The 22083-nt window shown below is 37.1% G+C and overlaps 1 protein-coding gene and 1 long non-coding RNA gene across 3 annotated transcripts in view; one reads left to right on the top strand and one right to left on the bottom strand.

Moving 5' to 3' along the window:
• LOC134665867 (uncharacterized) overlaps nt 1-13082 on the bottom strand; it is a 140921-nt gene extending 127839 nt beyond the window's left edge. The window contains exon 1 of the mRNA XM_063522899.1: nt 12903-13082. The gene's annotated coding sequence lies outside the window, so the exon portion shown is untranslated. The remainder of the gene's footprint in view (nt 1-12902) is intronic.
• The window catches only part of LOC134665869 (uncharacterized), a 451632-nt gene that overhangs the window by 151451 nt on the left and 278098 nt on the right, over nt 1-22083 (top strand). The gene's annotated exons all lie outside the window — the stretch shown is intronic.

The raw sequence follows: 22083 nt of genomic DNA on the forward strand, positions 1-22083 counted from the left end.
CGTGCAGCGTGTGACCTTCGCCCGTCGACCTACCCGCCGCCGGCGGCGTTTCAGAGAAACCACCCTCAAACATTCCCGAACAAAACATCCGAACGTCGTCGGCGGCGGACACGCGTCGGTCGCCGGCCGCCGGCGACGGGTGGTCAGAAAACCCAGGGCCTAAGGTGCTGAATTTTGAAAGCGCTTCATCTTTATGCATGCATCTGTCGGAAAAAAATACTTCGCACTTTGAAAAATTTAAACACAGGCCAATTTTAGAAAACTTTTCTATGAGAATTCGCATATCATCAAATACCTCGTCGACGGTGCCTCCCAGGGTACCATCGTCGAGGTACCAAGCATTAAATTTAGAATTTAGGCTTTCCAGGATAGGGTGTATGGCAAGGCTGAAAAGTGCAGGGCCCAAAGGGTCGCCTTGCTGACAGCCCACTGATGAATATAAAAGGTTATTTTTAAAAAGTAATTTAGAGTTTGTGCCGTAGCATTGCCAAACAAAATTATACAGCTCAGGGGTCTTCTCTTTGACTTGGTTAAGTAAGGCGCCTCGGTCGACAGAGTTGAATGCATTTCGTACGTCAACTTTCAATACAACCTCGCCTTCTTTCTTGGTAACAAAAGAACGTAATGCGTGTACCGCTGCCTCGCACCCGCACCTGGAACCGAAGCCTAATTGAACCGGTTGAAAGTAAGCACTCAGTTTATCTGAAAACGCCTTGCAGCATGATTTGGCTGCTAAACGGCGATAGGTGGTGCCAACTGCAATAGGCCTGATCCCGCCGTCCTTTTTAATCAAAGCGCATAAGTTGGCTCCGTACAAGATGTTGGTAACTTCCGTGTTAACCTTACCCTGTAGCATGAAGTTCACTAAAACGGTTAAATCTTTAAGAAGGGTATCACCAGCTTCACCGCTGGAGTGGCAAAGCAGGTCTTTAAGGTGTTGTGGTGTTAGACCGTCTAGACCCCCAGCTGAACCGTTTGGGAAGGCGCAAATAGACCTAAAAACCTCATCGGATGTTACCTAAAGGCAGGGATCTGTTGGGCCGGGAGGATCTGGTAGCAAGAGATTGTCATCCGGATTAGGGTGCTTACTTAGTAGGGCATTCAAGGTATCAGATGTATCAGGGGCTATAGCGTCGCTAGAGAAAAGAAGGTGAGCAGCTCCTTTAATGTTACCTTCCCCTATTTTATTTTCTACGTTTCGCGCAAGTGAATAATTGTGCTTAAAGGCGGATCTTGACAACTCTGAGACATCATGGGGATTGGAACAGTTTTGCTTGATCCGAGACGTTAGGGAAACACCTCGTTGCGCAGCTTGTTTGGCGTAGAGAACTCTGTAGGGGAAGGTAAGTAGTTTTTCCCAGCTTTCCTTAGAATTCTGATTCACCGTGGCTCTCAAATCATCTGCAAGTTTCTGGGCCACTGAAATTCGGGCGCCTCGTGGGATTCTTTTAATGACTGGAATTGATTGTTTGAGTTTGCTTAAAGTTTCTGATATTGGCGGACGATTATTGAGAGGTGAGCTTGTAGGGTTAGAGACTACACTAGAATCAACGGGCGGCGTGTTGCTGGGGTTACCGTGGACACGACCGATGTGAATATTGAGACCACGTTGCCCTTTGAAAAAGCGGACGTCAGGACAGAGCGGGCATTGTGTTTCAGTGGATTCCAGGGATGACGTGGTGGGGACGGCATTATTTGCGCTTGGTTGAAGCGACATAGAAAACTTATCGTAAATAAAATAAAAACTTATGAATATAATAGAAACTAAAATGAATATAAAAACATGCATAAACAATCACTAAGTCACTAAGTCGAATTCTGCGGACAAGAACTTCAGTCACTTGCACACATGCACTTATTTTTACACTTTTATGTGAAATTATTGTAGTTGTAGTATTCTCATGACCACATATATTGATTTTTGGAGTACATATTCCTTGTAAACATTTTCTGTTATGATTTCATATCTTCTTAGATTGACGTAACGTCTGTCAAGCCGGCCGCCAGAGCTTAGGGCCCATTTACTCGGGCTGCGGTCTCCACAAAGAAAATTCGCAAACGGTATGTCGACTATAAACCCATGTAGATTGGTTGAGATAAAAAAAACTGATGAAAAGGGGGCTAGGAAACTTATTTAAAATTAAATTCGACAAAGAGCGTGTTGTTCCGTTGCTAGGCGTTTGACGTTTTAAAGGCAACTTAAACTATTAGAAAAGTTTAAATTGTCGTAAGAATATATAAGCGTCTAAATGTAAAATATGTAATTTACTAAAACAAACTAGGTACCTAATATGTTTATATACAAATGGTACCCCTAATAATTTGTTAAATAGTTTGTATAAGAAATCCACACCCTGTAATGGTTGTTTAACTCTTGTTACTACAAATTCCATAATTTATTCTAATTTTTTTAATATTGTGTAATCTTGAATAATTACAGGGTGTGGATTTTTGAGTGAATTTTTAAAGTGACCATAATTTTTAAAGAACATGAGTTGGATTTTTTTTTGTATTTTTATGATAACTGTTATGACTTGGTCTATCATCCGTTTACGGCTTGACGTCGAATTCTGGGACACCCTGTATTTAAGTTTCCATTGTCGTTTCTATCAACGATTGGCATCTTGGCTAGGCCCTCTGTTTTTAAAATCACATCAAAGTACAAACCTAGCAAGTATTTAAACATTTAACTTGCGGCAAAGATTTATACTTACATCGTATTACTTTTAAGCTACCTCGTACAAACGGTGCCTAGCGGAAATACTGTCGTCGCTTATAACTCAAGCATTATAAACAAATGCCACAACATTCACCAAGTCCGAGATACCATCGCTCTCTGTCGGCATACAGTTCCCAGCTGTTGTCAAGACATTGGGTATACATTAGAGATGCCACGAATATTCGGCAACTATTCGGTATTCAGCCTATTCGGTCACTTTGCCGAATATTCGGTATTCGGCTGAATGTTGCCTACTATTCGGCCGAATACCGAATTTCTATTGGATCTGTATAAAAAGAAAAATTACACAGTAAAATTACCAAAAACTAAGGTATATTTAATATTTGCAATGGATATTATTGGAAGGTTAATAAAAACGAAACCGTTTTTTTAAGAATTTGTTGTAATTACAAAATATTTTAATTTTATCATGGGCTAGATTTGATTGACTCTAATTACATTCAGTAATTCTGTTCAACAAAAAATATGTCTTAGCAAACGTGCTTTGTTGGAGAATAGTTTTAATAATAAGTGTGTCTCAAAATGTGCGCATGTCATGCCGAATATTCGGCGCTTCGGCCGAGAGAGGGACCGAATATTCGGTATTCGGCCAAAATCACTAGGGGCATCTCTAGTAGGTACCTATACATTCTAACCCGGAACAGATGAAGGATTAAATCACTTTAGCGCCCAAAGGCATTAAAGCCATGAGTTCGCGAATATACTTATGATGTTTGTAAGCGCAAGGGACTATTGAAGTAAATGCAAGTTCCGTTATAATGCTTCTATACGCCCCGGGGCGCACAATTTAGTTGAAGCATTTGAAGCAAAAGTCTAGGATTGGATACGTTGTTTAGTATCTAATAAATCGTTTGATTGTATTCGCGATCAATATAGACGGCTAGACGATGTCTGTGGTGTTTGTAAATAACTATTATACTCTCAACTGACTCATTGCTCAGACGCTTTTAAAGAACAAATTGGAAAAAGTGCACTATAAACCAACCACACCAATGAGTGCGAGCCAATTTCCAGGCTGATTTAGACGGCGGCGCGCGAACTCGCATGCGATTTTAGTTACAATGCGGACTGTTGGTTACATCCAATTCAACCGACCGATCAAAACCCGCAATGTAATGAAACTCGCATGCGAGTTCGCACGCCGTCTAAATCAGCCTTAGTAACACCAAGCACGCGCACGGGCACCAATCAGAATGAGTGATTGTCGTATCAAAACAAGATCCAATACTTAACAAATGGTTATTAAGAATCGGCCTCTCGTTGTTAATTTGATCTAGATCCTCTTGATAAAAAAGTTAGTAGAAAGCGAAATTAATCCGGAAGGTCAGCAACTAGTAAGGCTAAGAGGATTAAAGCGGTTTCACTTCATTGTAAAATGTAATTGACGTAACAAATCCGCGCATGTCAATTTAACGAGTTTTTTGCTACTTAAGCCAACATTTGCTAATACATTTGCAATGTGTATGAAAATCACTTATTTATTTAGATTTGAAAATTTTATGAATAGGTTTATTTTATTAGGAACATCAAATCTAAAAACGACCTGAAAAATATTTATAAAAGAAATAGTCAAATAAAAATCATCCTTTTTTGGAAATCGGCAAAACATACTTTTGGAAATTGAGCAATACAATGTTTAACATACAACGTTTCTGTAGTTTTTATTTATGTAGGTAGGTTTAAGAGAGATATGTACTTAAATAAGACGGTTATGTGAACATTTATTTAACTCATTCTCGTCATTTGATTTGTATCTCTATTTATATCTTATCAGCGGAAAGGGAAAGCTATCCAGATATAGTTTGATTACTGTAATAAAATAATACACGAAACCCATTCTTAAGTAACCTGAACTAACAATTAATTCTTCCCAGTTTGGGTTGATATCTTTGCCATAAGCAAATATTTTTCATCGCCCAAAGGAAGTATCCACGAGCCTCAAAAGTTCATGATGTTACTTTTGTGCTTTGAAGTTTTATGACGACGGAAACAATGGCCTGGCGTGACCACACTTATCTCTATTTTTGGCAATTCTGTCACTAGACACGTGTTCCGCATACGAGAGACCCCACACTCGGGTCTTTTGAGCGTCGCCGTCTAGTCAGCGCTATGGAAAATGGTGTGGCTGCAGTTGTGCTAACATTGCGTCTTAAGGCCTGTTTAACATTGCGTTTACTGTTTCTATTCTGTGTTGTGTTGTTTTATTTGTGTACCTGAAGGTAGTTGAAATAGGGAATAAAATACATTGATAATTTTAAAGTGATCTGCGCTGCGCTCCGCTGGTTTGCGCTGGCCTTTAGGGATAGCAGCCATTGAGTTGACTAGACGCCGCGCCGACGCTCGGGACGGGAGACGATAATGTGGGGTGGCCTTAAAGGGTACCTACATTTGGATGGCGAATGCATAATAAAACAATATATCACCACTAGTATACCTAATTATTAAATAATTCAGATTTTTGTTGAACAAAAAATTGGAAACTGTGAGATCACATACCAATCATGGACCTTTTAGATTCATTAGTGAATGTACATATGGTCTGTCCTGGCCAATGTGTACTAATTGCAGACATTTTTCATGACATTTCCGACATTATTGGTCGTTTTTGTATAACTGGGAGATTAACTAATCTTTATAACATAACATAAATATGATCTCACGGATTGAATGCCCTTTTGTCACCTCCTTTTGTTAATCGCGTATTATGAAACCGTAACTTAATACATTGCTCAAAACTGCTTTGTATGTAATAGGGTCCAATATGTATACATTTATACCTTATTACAATGGAATTAGGTGCAAAATTGAAGACGTATTTGAAGTCCACCGTTCTAACTAACACCCTAAACATTGACAATAGTGATAAACTTTGCTTATTTGCCATTGCGACACCTACGCGAGGGACAGATGCTAGCAACTCGTACATTGGAGGGATATTTCATTATAATCTAAATTATTCATTATTTATTGTACTTACTACTTAAATGCAAAATTGCAATTTCGCTATTTTGCTTCATAACGTAAATGTCCTAGACCAGTGCTATGAGTAATTCCAAGTAATAGAGGTGACAAACAAGCCGTCTAATACTATTGATGCCTAGGCCTACCTTACTCTACTATCATTTATAAAAATACCTATGTAGCTACTATGGACCCGAGTATGTCCTTAAACTACGTCCAAGACCACCGGTGGACGGGCAGCAGCGTCTCTCAAATTCGGTGTACTCGACTGCGATCGCCAACCCGCCTGCCAAGCGTGCACTGAGAGAAAAGTACAACAAAAACACACTTAGAATTACAAAAATAAACTTAATCCGAGGACAAGGAGAGTTAACTAATAGGAACAAATTGACTTTTGCAATTTCTATTAGTTCTTGCAATTTCTATTATCTTTTTGTTGAAATTATATTTGGGATTACTGAGCTGTTTGTAGAAATAAATAAACTTTACAGAAATAGTGTAACGTCCATAATTATTACTAAAACTTCATTTTTTCCCCCAGTACAGAACTGTTTTTTAATTCCTGGTGAAGATTTTTCTCTCAGTGTGGCGATTATGGCATTCACCCCCCATAAGGGGGAGGCCTATGTTCAGCAGTGGACGTCTTATGGCTGAGATAATGATGATGATGATGATGTAGCTACTACTTTTATAAAGAATATCTGGGTGACCGAGCTTTGCTCGGAGAACATATAAAAAACTCAAAAATGTTTTTCTCAGAGATAAGACTTAAGTAGCTAGATCGATTTTTCGCCCCCGAAAACCCCCATATAGCAAATTTCATCGATATCATTAGAACCGTTGCCGAGATCCCCGAAACATATATACGAGTAAATATACAAGAATTGCTAAGAAGATAAGATACCTTTTAGAATCCGTCTTAGCTAACTTTGCTCCGACTTGAACATGACAAAGTAAGAGAGCGCCATTAGAAACGTCATATTTACATAGGCATTTCCACACTTTATCATAAATATGCAAATTCCATGCAGAGTTACCTCGGTGCGACTCTCGTTACTAGTTATAAGTATATCTAATGGTTTTGTTTGTAACAGGATGACACCTTCTTCCTAGCGTTATCCCGGCATTTTGCCACGGCTCATGGGAGCCTGGGGTCCGCTTGACAACTAATCCCATGATTTGACGTAGGCACTAGTTTTTACGAAAGCGACTGCCATCTGACCTTCCAACCCAGAGGGGAAACTAGGCCTTATTGGGATTAGTCCGGTTTCCTCACGATGTTTTCCTTCACCGAAAAGCGACTGGCAAATATCAAATGATATTTCGTACATAAGTTCCGAAAAACTCATTGGTACGAGCCGGGGTTTGAACCCGCGACCTCCGGATTGAAAGTCGCACGCTCTTACCGCTAGGCCACCAGCGCTGCTTGCAACAGGATGACACCAATAACTGTTTATTGGTGTAACAAGGAATACCCAAAATTTTCAAACGTAACTTAATATAACTGTCACAGTAATTGATTTACTGTAGTGACCGTTGGCCGCTTTTCTAACTTATATCTCTTTCGGTTTATATGTTTAAGAAAGAGACGACACCGCAAATCCCCTAACAGAGCGGCGGCTGGGTAAGTGATTCAATAATACGCGCACAGCTGGAGAAGTGCTGTCGGTATTATTAAGCCCTATTTAGACGATGCGAGAACTCGCATACGAGTTTCATTACATTGCTGGTTTTGATCGGTCGGTTGAATTGGACTGGACCAACAGTCCGCAATGTAACTAAAATCGTATGCGAGTTCGCACGCAGTCTAAATGAGCCCTTAGGTTAGCTGTTTCCAAAAAGGGGACTTAAGTAGCTAAAATGACAATCGTAAATCCAAGTTCACAAACATGTTACTATTTAAAAAAAAATTAAGTAGGTTTCCATTAAGTAAAATGAGGTAACTTAAGGTTTTAAGACTCTTTCCTTCCAGGGCCTATTAATTTTTTCCACCCTTTACCCTAGTTTTTACCTACCTTTAAATGAAGAAAGTAATTAGGTACATATAATTACTGTACAATCGGTTGTATAAGGTGCAAACACAGGGTTAAAATAAAATATTATTATGATAATATATACCTAATAACTTCTACACTGACCTTATTGTACCGAGTTTTAAATTATAACATAATAGCGACCACCACAGCAGACATCATAAATATACTTATTTACCTAAAAAAAAAAACAAGTTTTATTAGATACTTACGAGTAGATAGGTAGTTAGATTATACTCGGTATACTCGAATTGATTGCAGTTTGTTGTCGTTTTTATGGAATGCATCACCTATTATGTCATAGAAAAGTGGATGGATACGGCCCGGTCTAACGAGAGTCATCCTTAATCTGGGGCCTTAGAGGATATAACCAACGGAGACGCCATGTCTATAATTTTCGGTACAAAATAGTCTGCCGTTTTTTGCGGGGGCGGGGCACATCAAATGTATAGGTACGTCATGTCAGATAAATGTCAGTCCATACATGTGGTTGACCATTGGCCGCCTATTTTCGACAGAGGGGAACGCCTGTTAATGACCACTCCGTTTGGTTATATTCTCTAAGTCTGGGGCGGTCTATATAAGTAAGTAGGCTTAGAGAATTAAGTAGGTATAAACTGTTCCTACTCTTATTACGTTTATGACAGGAACAACTATATTCTCCTCTGCAATTTTCGTAGAACGTTCGTGCATGACAATAATTCAAATACTAAGTACATTTTGTGCGCAACCCGTGTTTACATCTTATCTAAATGTTCGGAATCTACTATTCCAGATTCCCGTTGCAAGTGTTTCTGTATTCGGTTTTCGGAATTGATTAGATATATCGAAATATCTTGTACATGTTAAAAGGTCGCTCTCGATAGTGTCGAATTCGTCTACGAATCGGTTCAGACACAATACATAAAGATATCAATAGCGAACGTTTGACGATGATTCAGTTGCCCTGTTTATTAGGTAGTTTAGGTACTCTCTGTTCCTTAACCGATCCGTATTTTGCTTTATCATTAATGACCAATGTTATTGAGTATAATATAAAATAGTTACGCAATTTAGTTTAGTCGTATCTACCGCCACAACAAATTTGGACCTTAATTGAAATATAGATTGACTGATTATAGTAGTGTGCAGTATAACAGCAGTCTATAAGAAAATGAACTTTAGGGATAAACTAAACATAACTTTAAATCAATTATATTGGATCTTTTTTAATTGTAGATACATCTAAATTAGATGACATTATTGAAAAATTAACTGTAACCTTTACTTAAATAATATTGGAAGTAAAAAATAATCATGATAACCGGCTTTTTTACTAACCACCGGAAATTCTTATAAAAATGTAAAACTCTGTGAAAAAATACAATGTGTAACTGTACAGTTCGTCGGGTGACAAGCAAAAGTCACTAAGTACTATAAAAAATTAAAGTAACAATGCACTTTATTACATTTGTAACACGGTTTATTGTCCAATAACTTCAATTGTGTTAGTTAGTGACTTTTGCTTGTCACCCGACGAGTTATTGTAATTCAGCATGTTGCCTGTTACTTCCAATCAAATCTTTACATCTAAACCCATGCCATCTAGAAAAATATAAACTGTTACCTCCTCATATTTGATTGGCTTATTATTATAAGCCATATTTTATTATTTAATGATAATGACACGATTGTTGTTGAAACGGATCCTTCCACGTGGGCGAGTAAAGCTTATTATCAAGCAATAAATAAATAAATAAATAAATAAATAAATAAATAAATACTGCTGCGTATATTGACAAAAACCAACTTTATGTGATTCATAAATAAATTCCTCTATTTTATATTCAGTATAGTGACATATTATATGAGATTTAAAAACCAAGAGTTTCGGCCGATAAAACGGTCCTTAAATGACCGCCTAATTGAAGACAAACAACCCCCAATTATCTCTACAGAAATGTCCTGTCTCCACTTTCATTTCCTATTCGTATAATCAAGATTACACAAACGGAGCTTAATTGCTGGTGATAGTCGAAACCCCAAAAGGAAGTGACGGTTGAGTCACGCAGCAGTGCTCAAAAGGTGCGTATAGATTTGGAAAATGTGCCACTAGCACACCGTTCGCGAAACGCGTTACTTTCTGGCAAAAGAGATCAATTTCAGGATATGTGTCTATAAAGACATTCTAATTGCGTAACGTATATAAATTTACACTTAAAACGCGTACCTATAAATGGCGCAAAGATATAGTTATATGTACTTACCTATAATTTTATTAATGTACATGGTTGAATCATTTCGATTGAGAATACATGAATACCTCTAAGATAACAATTAGATTTCAACCCTATTTCGTACGCGCAGTTTTCGTCTTATTAATGTCCAATACAGCTCTGGATATTTAGCCACATAGTCCAAAAACTAAATCTACATAAACAGAATTACGTGCAAATTATTACTATGCATTGCTTACCCAGTTGGTATTAATAATATCATAAATAGCTACCGGTTTGACAATATGTTTAGGTATAGGTATTTTTGCAAAGTTTAATCACCTACTAACTTTGTACGATAAGTCGATAACACTATCAACTCTAAATTAGCTAAGCTACTTGAGTTTATGTAGGTACTGCCAGGTACCTACCATATTTCTGATTAGTAATATGTAGAGGCAGCGGTCTATTCCTAGTGGTTTTATCAATTTCGTCGATAGAGTTAATTAAAACTTTTAATTCCTCCTAGTTAGGGTTACCAGATGACAGGAATTTTCCTGACATGTCAGGAATTTTTGCCTTTTGTCAGGAATGGGGACGGAACACGAAAATGTCAGGATTTTTTTGAATTGATAGACTTTTTTATAAAGTACCGTAAAGTCGGGTTACTTTAGCCCTGGAGGGTAACTTTAGCCATTGAGATTTACTCGGTCCAGGTTATATTATTGCATTATAATTGTGGAAATATGCCATTAGTTTGGTTTTAGCAAACCTGTGACGTTTTTATGTTTTTATTCGACCTTTTTAAATGAGGTTTGAGGTTGTCAGGAAATATATTCGGAAATCAGGAATTTTGTCAGGAAATTGTAAATTTGTATCTGGTAACCCTACTCCTAGTTCCATTATACACAAGTAATAATGTGCCGGCGGACCGTTCACAATACTCACAATTTTCTACATGGAATAAAATTCGGAGACTCATTGGCCATTTACATATTCGTGGAAAGCTAAATTTCCTATTTTTTAAATGGAAAATTATGTAGAGTTACACCGTAAAAAGTCTGCAGCGATTTTGATAGCCCACGCAGTGCAAGTGTCATTTTAAACGTCAAACTTCCATGAAATTATGACGTATAAATAACACTTCCACTGCGTGGGCTATCAAATCCGCTGCAGACTTTTATTGGTGCGGACTATATGTCTTCTGAATTTTTGGGAAATCGCGAGAGATTATCCAACTTTTTAGCAACTTTTCGCAGTTTGCATTCTATATCTACGAGACCTTTACTTTAGATTTTTTTTATAAGCAGAGTAATGTACCGAATTGAATTAAATAATGCCATAAATCTACCAGGGGAACTATTCAGGATGAAACAGGCCTACGCTAGTTGCTAGGTAAAATGTTAATGAAGGCAGAAATGGTACATTTCACTTGTCTTATTGACGGCTTGTGACAGTTGTCACATGGCGACAATATGATCAATTTTCTTCACAATTTGCACAAAAGTGTATGTATAGCTATAGAGCATGAATTATGTACATATATGCATAGAGTCCAGCTAAGCTAATTTTGCACCAACTTGAATAGAAAAAAATCAGTTGTAATTATAAACATTATAATACCATAGAAATTTGAATGATGACATAGCCACACTTTGTCATTGCTAATGCCATGCAGAGTTATCTTATTCCGACATTAAAAACCATATCACAAGATTATCGATGTTAAGAGCTGATAAATAATGAAGTGGAATACGGTCATCAGTGCTAAGAAAACATCGCGAAACTATTTTTAAACAATGAAGAAGTGGCTACACCAGCATTTATGACCATGATGAATGACCGGCTCCCGATTCTTCTAACAAGTCCCCACTGGGTCAAGGCAGCCATCAAGTGCACCTACACTAACATTTCTATACTGTTTGGCTAGGATGACGAACGCTGGTGACATCACTTATCTTTATTGAAGGCCTACATTTTTTTTATCTGTGGATATCACGGCGATAAGGTGCCAGACAATTTGGCGTAGGCATATGTAATAAAACGCATAGGTACAATTTATTAACATTACATAAAAATTTACTATAACCTAAATTATAGCTAACCAAAGCCACAACTTTATTCAAACAACTCGTCCCGCGTCCTTCCAGATGCAAAGGTGCCTAGCACGCTCGCCGCGTTACCGCTCTGAATTGTGATGGCCCTGAATCGGGAATGACCCGGAACGAAGGAATGAATGGTTTGGCACCGTCGTAAGTTAAACTGTTGTAGGTTTATGACCAAGAAGCACTAGTAAATAATTTGAAATAAGGATTTAGGGCCTATAATGTTCTATGATTTCGAATTTTATACGTGTTATTTAGTATGAAACCAGCGTCCTGAAGGCATATATATACTGATTTAAAAATACGATAGTATTTAATTTAATTCCAATCTTAATGTATACCACTTATTTATTGATATTGAGACACAAATCAAATTGCTATCTTATTTTAAACATAGGTACATAAATTTGAATATGTACCGTGAATACACCTCTCGTTCAAGCTAGTTTTATAGTTGCAAAATAGTTTATTTCTACTGTTAGGAACAGTTTACAATTATCGTATCTTAATTTAATTGTAGTTTCTGGGTATTTTCATGAAAGTTTCTGTTACTTTTTGAGGACAATTATATTGCAGTACTAAATTGTATCATGAAAATTCCAAAAACACATGTTAGTATATTTTTTTAATATGCGATGTAATTTAATAGGTATCATTATTATTATATTTATATATAAGTACATTATTTATTTTAATATTTTTCGCGTATTTTTTTAAATTTGACTTAAATGTATTTTTTTATAAACTCCTTTTGATACTTTTTGGTACCCAACTTAAATTCACCTTGAACAAACATATCGCTTAAACTGTTCAACCACAAGCAATTCAGTTACAAATGCAAATAACCAATTTTCACCGGTATATTTACCTTTTATCACGTGGAACAACTCAAACACTGGGTGAAAAGCACTTGGTACCACTTGTGGGTTACTCTAAAAAAGTCTCCCGAAATGTTTTTCAGGTTAGAATTTGTATGTTTTAATTGAACATTTACGAGCCGGCTTATATGCGCAGAGCGGAGGAGCGAGTGGCGTGCGCTTGTTGCGAAAGCTAGTGAGGTACTGACTGCTCACAGCAACAAGATGAAATGGTACGCGATGGTGAACGAATTAATGAAAATATTTTCATGGGTTTTCCAAGCGATCCTGGAATGGGAACAACCATGAAGGCGCATAATAGTTATATATATATATGTAGTAAATAAATTAAATATGATGGCAGATGAATTAACGGAGATATAACAGACGGTAGAGTCGAAAAGCAGTTAGCAGAAGATTTGCACACGGTTTTATATAGGTATTTTTTTTACAATAAAGTTGTGGTACATTTGGAATACTTCGACGGCTTAACTGCTTTTACTCCTATTTACGTACCTATTGTGCATTTTTTGAGTTTGAAAATTGAAATGGATTTTACGTTCTTGGCATCTCGATTATTGGGAGCAAAGGGTCTAAAATTTCAAGAGTTCCAAGAGTTTCAAATCTTGAGCATTTTTTCTCAAGTTATGCCACTCTTGATATTGGTTAAGGTAGAGATGTTGTCCGTTTACATAATTATTTATACAGGCTGGCCAAAAAATAGTGCATTCCCGTTGCCAGGGAGGTTTTGGGATTATACTGAGCAACTTTTACTATGGGACCAACCCGAAATCGAGAAAAAACATTTACCCTCCCATAAAAAATGGCCTAGCCAAAATGTATGAAACAGCCAAATTTTCAGCGTGTATATAATTCTAGTGATACGGATGTTATCAGAGAGGCGCTCCAAAATACCAGGTATGTATGTGTAGTTGCGTTAGTTAGCTAGTTAGTTGCGTTAGTTAATTAGCTAGCCAAAGCCGCCGATAGGTGTGTTCCTCAATTTTGCATTGCTGATGCGGGTTATCAACAGCCACATTCGAAGTTATTTGTTATTTCAAATGCATCATTGCTACTCGTATTGTTAATGGTTATTTTCACTTCATCAAATAATAAGATTTTAAAAAATCGCCGCCACTTTGAATTTATTTTTTTGTAAAATCGTGTCAAAATCCGTTTTTGTTTTACCAGTACCATCTGATCCACAACAACCTTGCTGGTAGTAACATTGATTTTGACGGTGGGTTCCTTCTACATCGAGTGGTTTATCAATCCAAGGTAAGATGTATCTCCCAACTCCCAAGGTCCCCAAAATTTATCCACACCTCCTGGGATGGAGCAAACTCGGATTATACGAATTTAGGACCTAATGAAGGTATTAAAATGATTTCTAGCTTGCTTTGAATTAATTCCTCGAAACACTTTTTTTTATCTAAATTCGATTGGCCTATAACTACGTTACCTACGATACGTCACAAGTGGAGAGCGTGAAAGACTGGGGCTGGACTATAATAATAATCCGGAAAAATATGAGTCACTGTAGGTATCTACTCCGTATGGTCAGAGCCGCCTAGCCTTTCAAGGATATACTTACCTACTCAAGAAATTGGGACACGTGACGCCATCACGAATTGGCCCAGAGGTTATGGCGATGGCGCTAAGCGCGGAACCTGAAGGCGTCAGTTCGAATCAGGCTTTGGGCATTGGATAATGTGGTCATTATTGGGTACTTTAGTACATTAGTACCGTAAACTCAGGTAACTATAGTCCTATACTACAAACTATAGTCCATTTAACGTTGATTCTAAACGAGCCTTTATGAATTGTACTCGTTACATTTATTTTGGAGCTTAGATACACTAATGCTCTTTTCTATATTATACAGTATGTGTCTGACCATGGGGCTTAATTCCAGGGCTTGATTTTACTCGCTAAACTGAGTTACTTTTACTATGGGACCAACCCTAAAATCGGGGAAAAAATTTTGGCTTTTCCATAGAAAACGTCGACATCTGATCAGCCAAAATGTATGAAAAAGTAAACATTTTTTTTGGAATTTCGGGGTTGGTGCCATAATAAAAGTAGCTCAGTTTAACGAGTACAATCGAGCCCTGAATTTAAAGCCCCATGATCACTAACACCCTGTATACTCAACATTGACTATTCATTGACAACTTGAATTTTAACCATAGTTGTAAGTTGTGGACTAAAGTTACCTGAGTTTACAGTACATGATATCTATTTCAGTTTATGACCGACCATGACTCACATGTGTCGCAATGCCAGTAAATACCACATACAAAGTCACAATTATTCTCAGAAAATATACCAACATTTCCATACAATGTATAATAGGTAGGTACCTGAGCATTAGACTTGCGTTGCGTAAGCGGATCATTTGGCAAACACTCTCTAGCTAGATAATAGTGATAACTGATTAAACTGATATACCAAAGGGCCCCTCTCCAAAGGCCAGTCCTTTATTTTATATAATGAACTTTAAATTACAGTGATAAGGTCTATAATACCATCAAGAGTTAACAGTTTAATTAAAAGTTTTCTAATTTCTCGTAAGTGTTAGGAATCTGAAATTGTACGGATAGGCTTTTAGTTGTTGCATTACTGGATTGTCTGTTTTTGCGGGCAGAAAGTAAATTAGCACAATAAAACACCAGTGATGACTGATGGTACAGTCAACTGTCCACTTCCATTATCATCAGTCTTGATATTTATGAGATAGTTATCAGTAAGTAGTTGCAAAATAATTTTGCTAAGAATTGAAATTATCTTGAAAGTTACTATTGAAAGCCGTGGAAATTGCAAACTACATTACTACTACACAGGTTAGACAGTAGTGCTACGAAATGAACCAAGCAGTACAATACCTATTCCTTGTTTTATTTTAGATAGGTATATTTAGGGTTGTTAGTTTTAATTTAGTATTATTCATAGCTATATTTAGTTCATAAGAATCATAAGTTATTTATTTGTCATTTCAATGAAATAAATTTGGACCAAGCAGTAAGGTTGTACTCGTAGTACTCGGTGTCATTTCGAAAATTATAGTGTCGTGGCGTCAGTACTTTATGAACTGTCGCCTGTGGTATTAAGTACCCGACCGATACCACCTTCAAGAAAAGAGCGTACTCAGTGGCGTAGCGTGAACTAATCTAGCCGTGGGCGAAGTCGCATCTGCGAGGCCCTTTTCTGTCACTGTGCCCGAAGGGCCTCACGCGTGGCCCTCCTTGGGGCGCGAGGCCGTGGGCGACGGCGCACTTCGCCCACGCCTACGAGCCCCGATGCAAATGATTTCGTCTAGCTCCACGCAACAATTTTGTTTATTTTAATAAATTTTACACATGAACATAAAATGACCCAGTAATGGGAACCATAATAGCAATGTTTAATGTAGTTTATTTTGATCGTATAATAAAATAGCATGAGACTTTTATTGCTGAAAACAATGACTTTTAAAAAACCTTGTCCAAATCATATTGTCCTCTCCTACAGCACTGCTGCATGCATGGGCTCGAAACAAAATTGTCAGTACATTGGCAGAGCCCTGTTGCTTTCCCTAGTAATAGCCCTGTTCACATATCCTACCCGTTGTAATCCTACCCGTCAATAAAAAAATAAAAAATCAATATTTTTTTTCTTTCAGTACAAACAGCATTTCTTGTATTTGGGTTTAGTTATTGCAGAGTATTACCATATAAAATTAAATTACATTAGCATTAAATTTTAATACTTTTTAAACAAAAACATTATTTTTGAGCAAACGCGAGAACCTCAAAAAATGGTCTCACTAGACGAAAACATATGCATCGGGGCTCGTAGCTACGCCACTGAGCGTGCTCCCGTCTTAAAGTGAGCGTACTCCCATCTTAAATGCCGGCAACGCACCTAACAATTAACCCTTCTGGAGTTGCGGGTGTCCATGGGCGGTGGTAACCATCAGGTAATCCATCTGCTTGTTTGCCTGCAAAAAAATTAAAATACCTACTACAATCAAGTCGAAGTTTCTGCGTCGACTGAAGAACTTGTATATTACCACAGAGTAAGTAATAATACTACCGTACTGAAAGTTTGACAGCGATTCAGGGTCGAATCATGATATCCCTTTCTAACTTATGGCACTATATTTTTCGACTATTTAGGTTTGTCAAAAAATATTCTTTAATATGTTCTGTGGTCAAAATTCCAAGTAATATCTTATCTGTGGTCGTTAACGCAAAGGCACGTCAAGTTGTGTCAACCCTAATTACTGCTCGGAGCAATGCTGAGCCTACCGGAGCCGAGTTTGCCCGAAGTCAGGGGTGTCTCCCCACTGCTATTAGGTACTTTGTACAGGTACCAACCAGCGAAATAACCAAATTTCCCTTTCTAACTTATGGCACTATCCCTTTCGACTATTTAGGGTTGTCAAAATTCAAGTAATTATCTTAACTGTGGTCGTTAACGCAGAGTGACGTCAAGTTGTGTCAACCCTAATTAATTGCTCGGAGAAATGCTGAGCCGACCGAAGCCGAGTTTGCCCGAAGTCAGGAGTGTAGGTACCAACCAGCGAAAAAAACGAATTTCCTCTTTATTACTGCAGTCGGTGCAACAATTCCTTAAACAGTTTATTATTCACTTGAAAATTATGAAACTATACCTATACTTAGGGTCAGTTGCACCAACCACAGTTGCGCCCCAGCGCGCAGCGCTTTGCTATGAAACTTTCCATATATAAAAATTTTGCGAACTCTTTAACGATACGAACATTTTGGTGCAACCTACCCTTAATCGTTTTATTTTATTTGTTTTGGGTTTAGTGATTTGTAAAGTATTAAATTTTTGTATTGGTATTCAGCAATAGCTTTTATAAATCAATTATACAAAGTATTCAATAATAATTCAACGTTCATGTACTTTTGCATTACCTAATTATTTCTTAATTGAATATTAAGTTTAGTGCCATCTAGCCGCTCGCGTCAGAAACTTAATGGTATGACTACTCGACAACAGAGGGCGTCGCGCTGTTAAATCAGTTCCTCTACTCGCCACAAGAGATTAGCCACTAGTAGAGTCTGTGCGGAAAGAGAAGAGTCGTGGGATTTGAGGGCGCGCCAGTGCTATTTTATGGTTTTTGCTATGCTGACAACACTGGTCACGTGATTATAGTACGACACTAAAGGTCATGATACTTGAATCCCTTTTGTTCCGGTTTTTTACCACGGCTTACTAAACGGAGCCTGGTGGTGGTGTCGGCTCGTCAACTCAATCCTCTGATTTAGCGCAGGCACTAGTTTTCTTTTTAAAACACACTTGTTTTTATGTCTCAGATACTAAAAAGTGACTGCGATTGACAAAACTGCTAAAACTAGTTAAGAATCTGCCCAATACAACTGTAATTTTAGTACCAAACAAGATAGAGTCTCATTTATGTACAGCCTAATCTGTGCATTCCAACAGTTATTTAAACCGGGTAGATCGGGTAGAAATTGGGCAATAGAACTGTAATTTTATCTGGGATATATTTCACCCATTGTAAACTTGACTTGTAATGTGTGTACATTATTAATAATAAATATGAATGTGAATAAAATAGTGCATAAGTAAGGTAAATGAAGGTATTAACGCCCCCCTTAAGGCAGTTTAAAATTCGACCATAGTTTTTAAGTATACAGGTTGCCCTCAAATTCACTTTTCCATTTTTATATGCTAATATCATGTTTGTAAAAGGTAATTACTAAGTTGCCTATACATAAATAAAGGATTAAGATGTAAAAAATCATTTATAAAGTTACTGAGTCAATTGTTACTATTACCGACCCATAAAAATGGCTGTGAGGTTATTAACGATTTTAAAGCTGCTAATTCCGATCGTGTATAAGATAAAGTATGTGACCAGCAGTGAGACGCATATGGTTGCTGGTGTAGGCTGGTGTGGTGAAACAAAATAAAAATGCAAATATTTGCTTCTATTTAAAAAAATAAAAATAGGACCACTTTTTTGCTAAATAATTTTACTTTTAAGAAATAATCAACATGAATTTATTATGATCTCAAAAAATATATCAAATTTCATGACATCCAGACATAAACTTGTATAACTTGGATGTATTTATCTATATAAGTATGTATATCGTTACCTAGTTTCATAGTACACGCGTGTATTTATAATAATAGATACCTAACACAAAATTAAGTATAGTAATATCGATGATCGGTAATACTTTCTTATGGTTGCTATTACCGATTCCTATGAGTCGGTGATAAAATATGTAATTACGAATATAAAATGTATTACCGACCCAATTTTTTTTTAATTTTTTTATTTAATTGACCTTGTGACTACAAAACACTGTGATTATGTGACTTAAAAAATATAAGCACTAACACGCAGTTTTAGCTAATAAAAAGTTACATATTAATGAATCTTGTTACTACACAACATCGGTCCTCCAAAAATTACATAACTTTGCGTAATTTTACAATGTTGAAAGAAGAAAACTAGATAATAACGTGTATGTCGGTAATAGATTTTTAAAAAGAATAATTATTTAGATTTATACGGGTCCATTAAAATAATTGTTTTGTTATGATATAATATTATAAAAGGAAGAAAAACTAAACCTTATGTTATGGTCATTACCGACTTACGGGTCGTTGATAGCTGCTATAACTAAAAGAAATGAAGCCATTACCGTCCAATTAAAATTTAATGTTTTATGGTTGTAAATGACTTTTTTTAAACAAATTGTTATACAAAATCAAGAATTTACAATAGGAAGAACACATTTAGTAATAAATAGTAAAGTACAGGAGTCAATTGTTAAAATAAATATCTTAAACAGAAAAGTCACGTACTTACTTGAAGGTACAAGCGCCAGTATGACAAGACTTGCGTACACGCCTCCCGCGGCTTAATTGGCGTATTTCATCTTTTTTTCGGACTACCACTCAAACTAACATAAAACTACCCGGTACTCAAGGAACAAACGTTTGTGGAAGTTTACCTACCTACCGCTGAAATAGTTCAGGCAACGAAAACATATCTAATTACTTAGTTCAATAGGTCGGCAATACCTGCAGATTTTTGGTGGGGCGTTGATAGCTGCGTTTACCTTAGGTAGGCCTTATTGGAATATGTCCGGTTCTCTCATCTCACGATATTACGCCGTCAATCACGATACGAAAAGTCACTGCTAAATATGAAATAAAATTTCGTAACTAACATAACCAACAAATAAAGAAATATTTTATTAGAAAAAGTTTCATTCTTTGTAATCGAAGTCTGAATTAAAATATTCAATGTCACTTATGTTTGAGCTAGCTTCAGAACAACCAGCACCTCTAGCACAACTGGCCGCGACAGGCGTGAGAAGTGACAGATCGGCGCGACTTGGCGGCTTGTCGCGTGTTGGCAGCACAACTCACGCGCGAGAGCCGCGACAAACTCGCGATCAGGTGTCACTGTCAGAAAATGACAACGATCGCGACTTTGAACTAAAACCCGTAGCACAACTGCCTATTTTGAGACAAAATATTCTCTCGTCTTTATGTCAATCCGCGAGTCGAAGTCTACGCGACTTTATAACGCGACTCGCTCTCGCGGGTGGTTTGCTTGTACTTTTTTAACTAAACTCATGATAATTATAACTTAAAAACAAGTTTCATATATTATGCAATAATATAATTTGTATAATTACTTATTGCCCTAAGGAATAAGGAAGTATGGAACAATCACTAAATGCGCTTTACGCACTCTTATATCGATTATGCACGGTGATACCTACAAGTACCACAACACACCCATCATGTTTACAACTTTTATTTGAAACAGCTAGCTTGTAGGTACTCAATTAAGTAATTAGGTACATATGTAGGATTTTTAAATTTCAATTCAGGTTCGTAAGTTTGTAAAAGTAATCCTAAGACTTCCTTACACAAAACTTTCATCAACCTAACAACGGAGCCCGCTTTGCTTGTACATAAATGAAGCCGATGAGGTGGGTAGGTACAAATGTTCAAAACAAACTATCCAACTTATTAAGTAAGCCATAGTCTTAGTAGTAATATTTAGGATCACGGTTAGATGTCTAATTTCAACAATCTCTTACTATTAAGGTACCGTTTGGAACCTTCCTCGACTTCAACAAAACATACCTACATGTGGCCTGTGCCCGCTGCATCGTACTGTAACAGAATGATGTAATACGTGGCTATAACAGGATCATGTCCGGCTCAAAATCATGCTTTGTATGAAATATTATCAGTTAACACCCACTTAACCATTTCGTCCCCTGCCAACACCATACCGTGACGTGACTGGACCGAGCCGACCAACAATATTTTGAAGGAGTCGTTACGCTCATGTCATAGTCTGCGTATAGGTAGCATAGGTACGGTTATCATATGGTCTACCATATTGAAACTCCTCTAGATCATACCCGTGTTCTAGATGTTTCACTTCATGTTTGACAGGGCCTGATACGATCATGCTATGATATGTTGCTGTCAACATTAGGTATGAAGTGAGCCTTGGAAGCTGATTAATAATGGCTTCTAGGAGTTCTAGGTACTTACCTACCTACTTTATTTTTGTTTCTTTTCAGGTAAAAATACAGGAGAGAAATAAAACAATATTTAAATTAATAGTATATTGCTTTGCCTTATATATTCTTGCAATATTCGACTTCTTATTATTAAACCTAATATATATTAACATTTAGAACCACTATAGAGAAATTGTAAGAATCTTAATTATTACCCTTGAAAAGTATTTTCTCTCTTCCTTTTTCTTCGACATGCGGCGTAGGACAATTAAATATCACCCTGGAAAGAAAATTGGTTTGTAAACAAGACAATAAAATATGGTCATGTCTTCATCGAGGACTATGAAATAAGCTTTTCATATCAATTTGTCAAATCATAAACAGTTAGGTACACAGTACACACACATGCCATCCATTATTGGCACAAGAAAAACTATATGAAACTTATTTGAGAGTTACTGCGGCAGCTTAGATAGGTACGCTATAACCATTAGGGTTATTATTAATAGTTCACTTCCTCGGTGGTGTTCTTAAAGCTAAAGCGCTTCTCACATCTTAGTTAATTTAGAAAAGGGGACAGCTCCGCGTTTGAAACCTACAAGCTTGCCTAGTGTGTTTCTTTTCCTGAATCTCCACTTCGGGTCCCGTTGGA

The sequence above is a fragment of the Cydia fagiglandana genome, chromosome 7 (assembly GCF_963556715.1).
Source record: "Cydia fagiglandana chromosome 7, ilCydFagi1.1, whole genome shotgun sequence".
Taxonomy (NCBI): domain Eukaryota; kingdom Metazoa; phylum Arthropoda; class Insecta; order Lepidoptera; family Tortricidae; genus Cydia; species Cydia fagiglandana.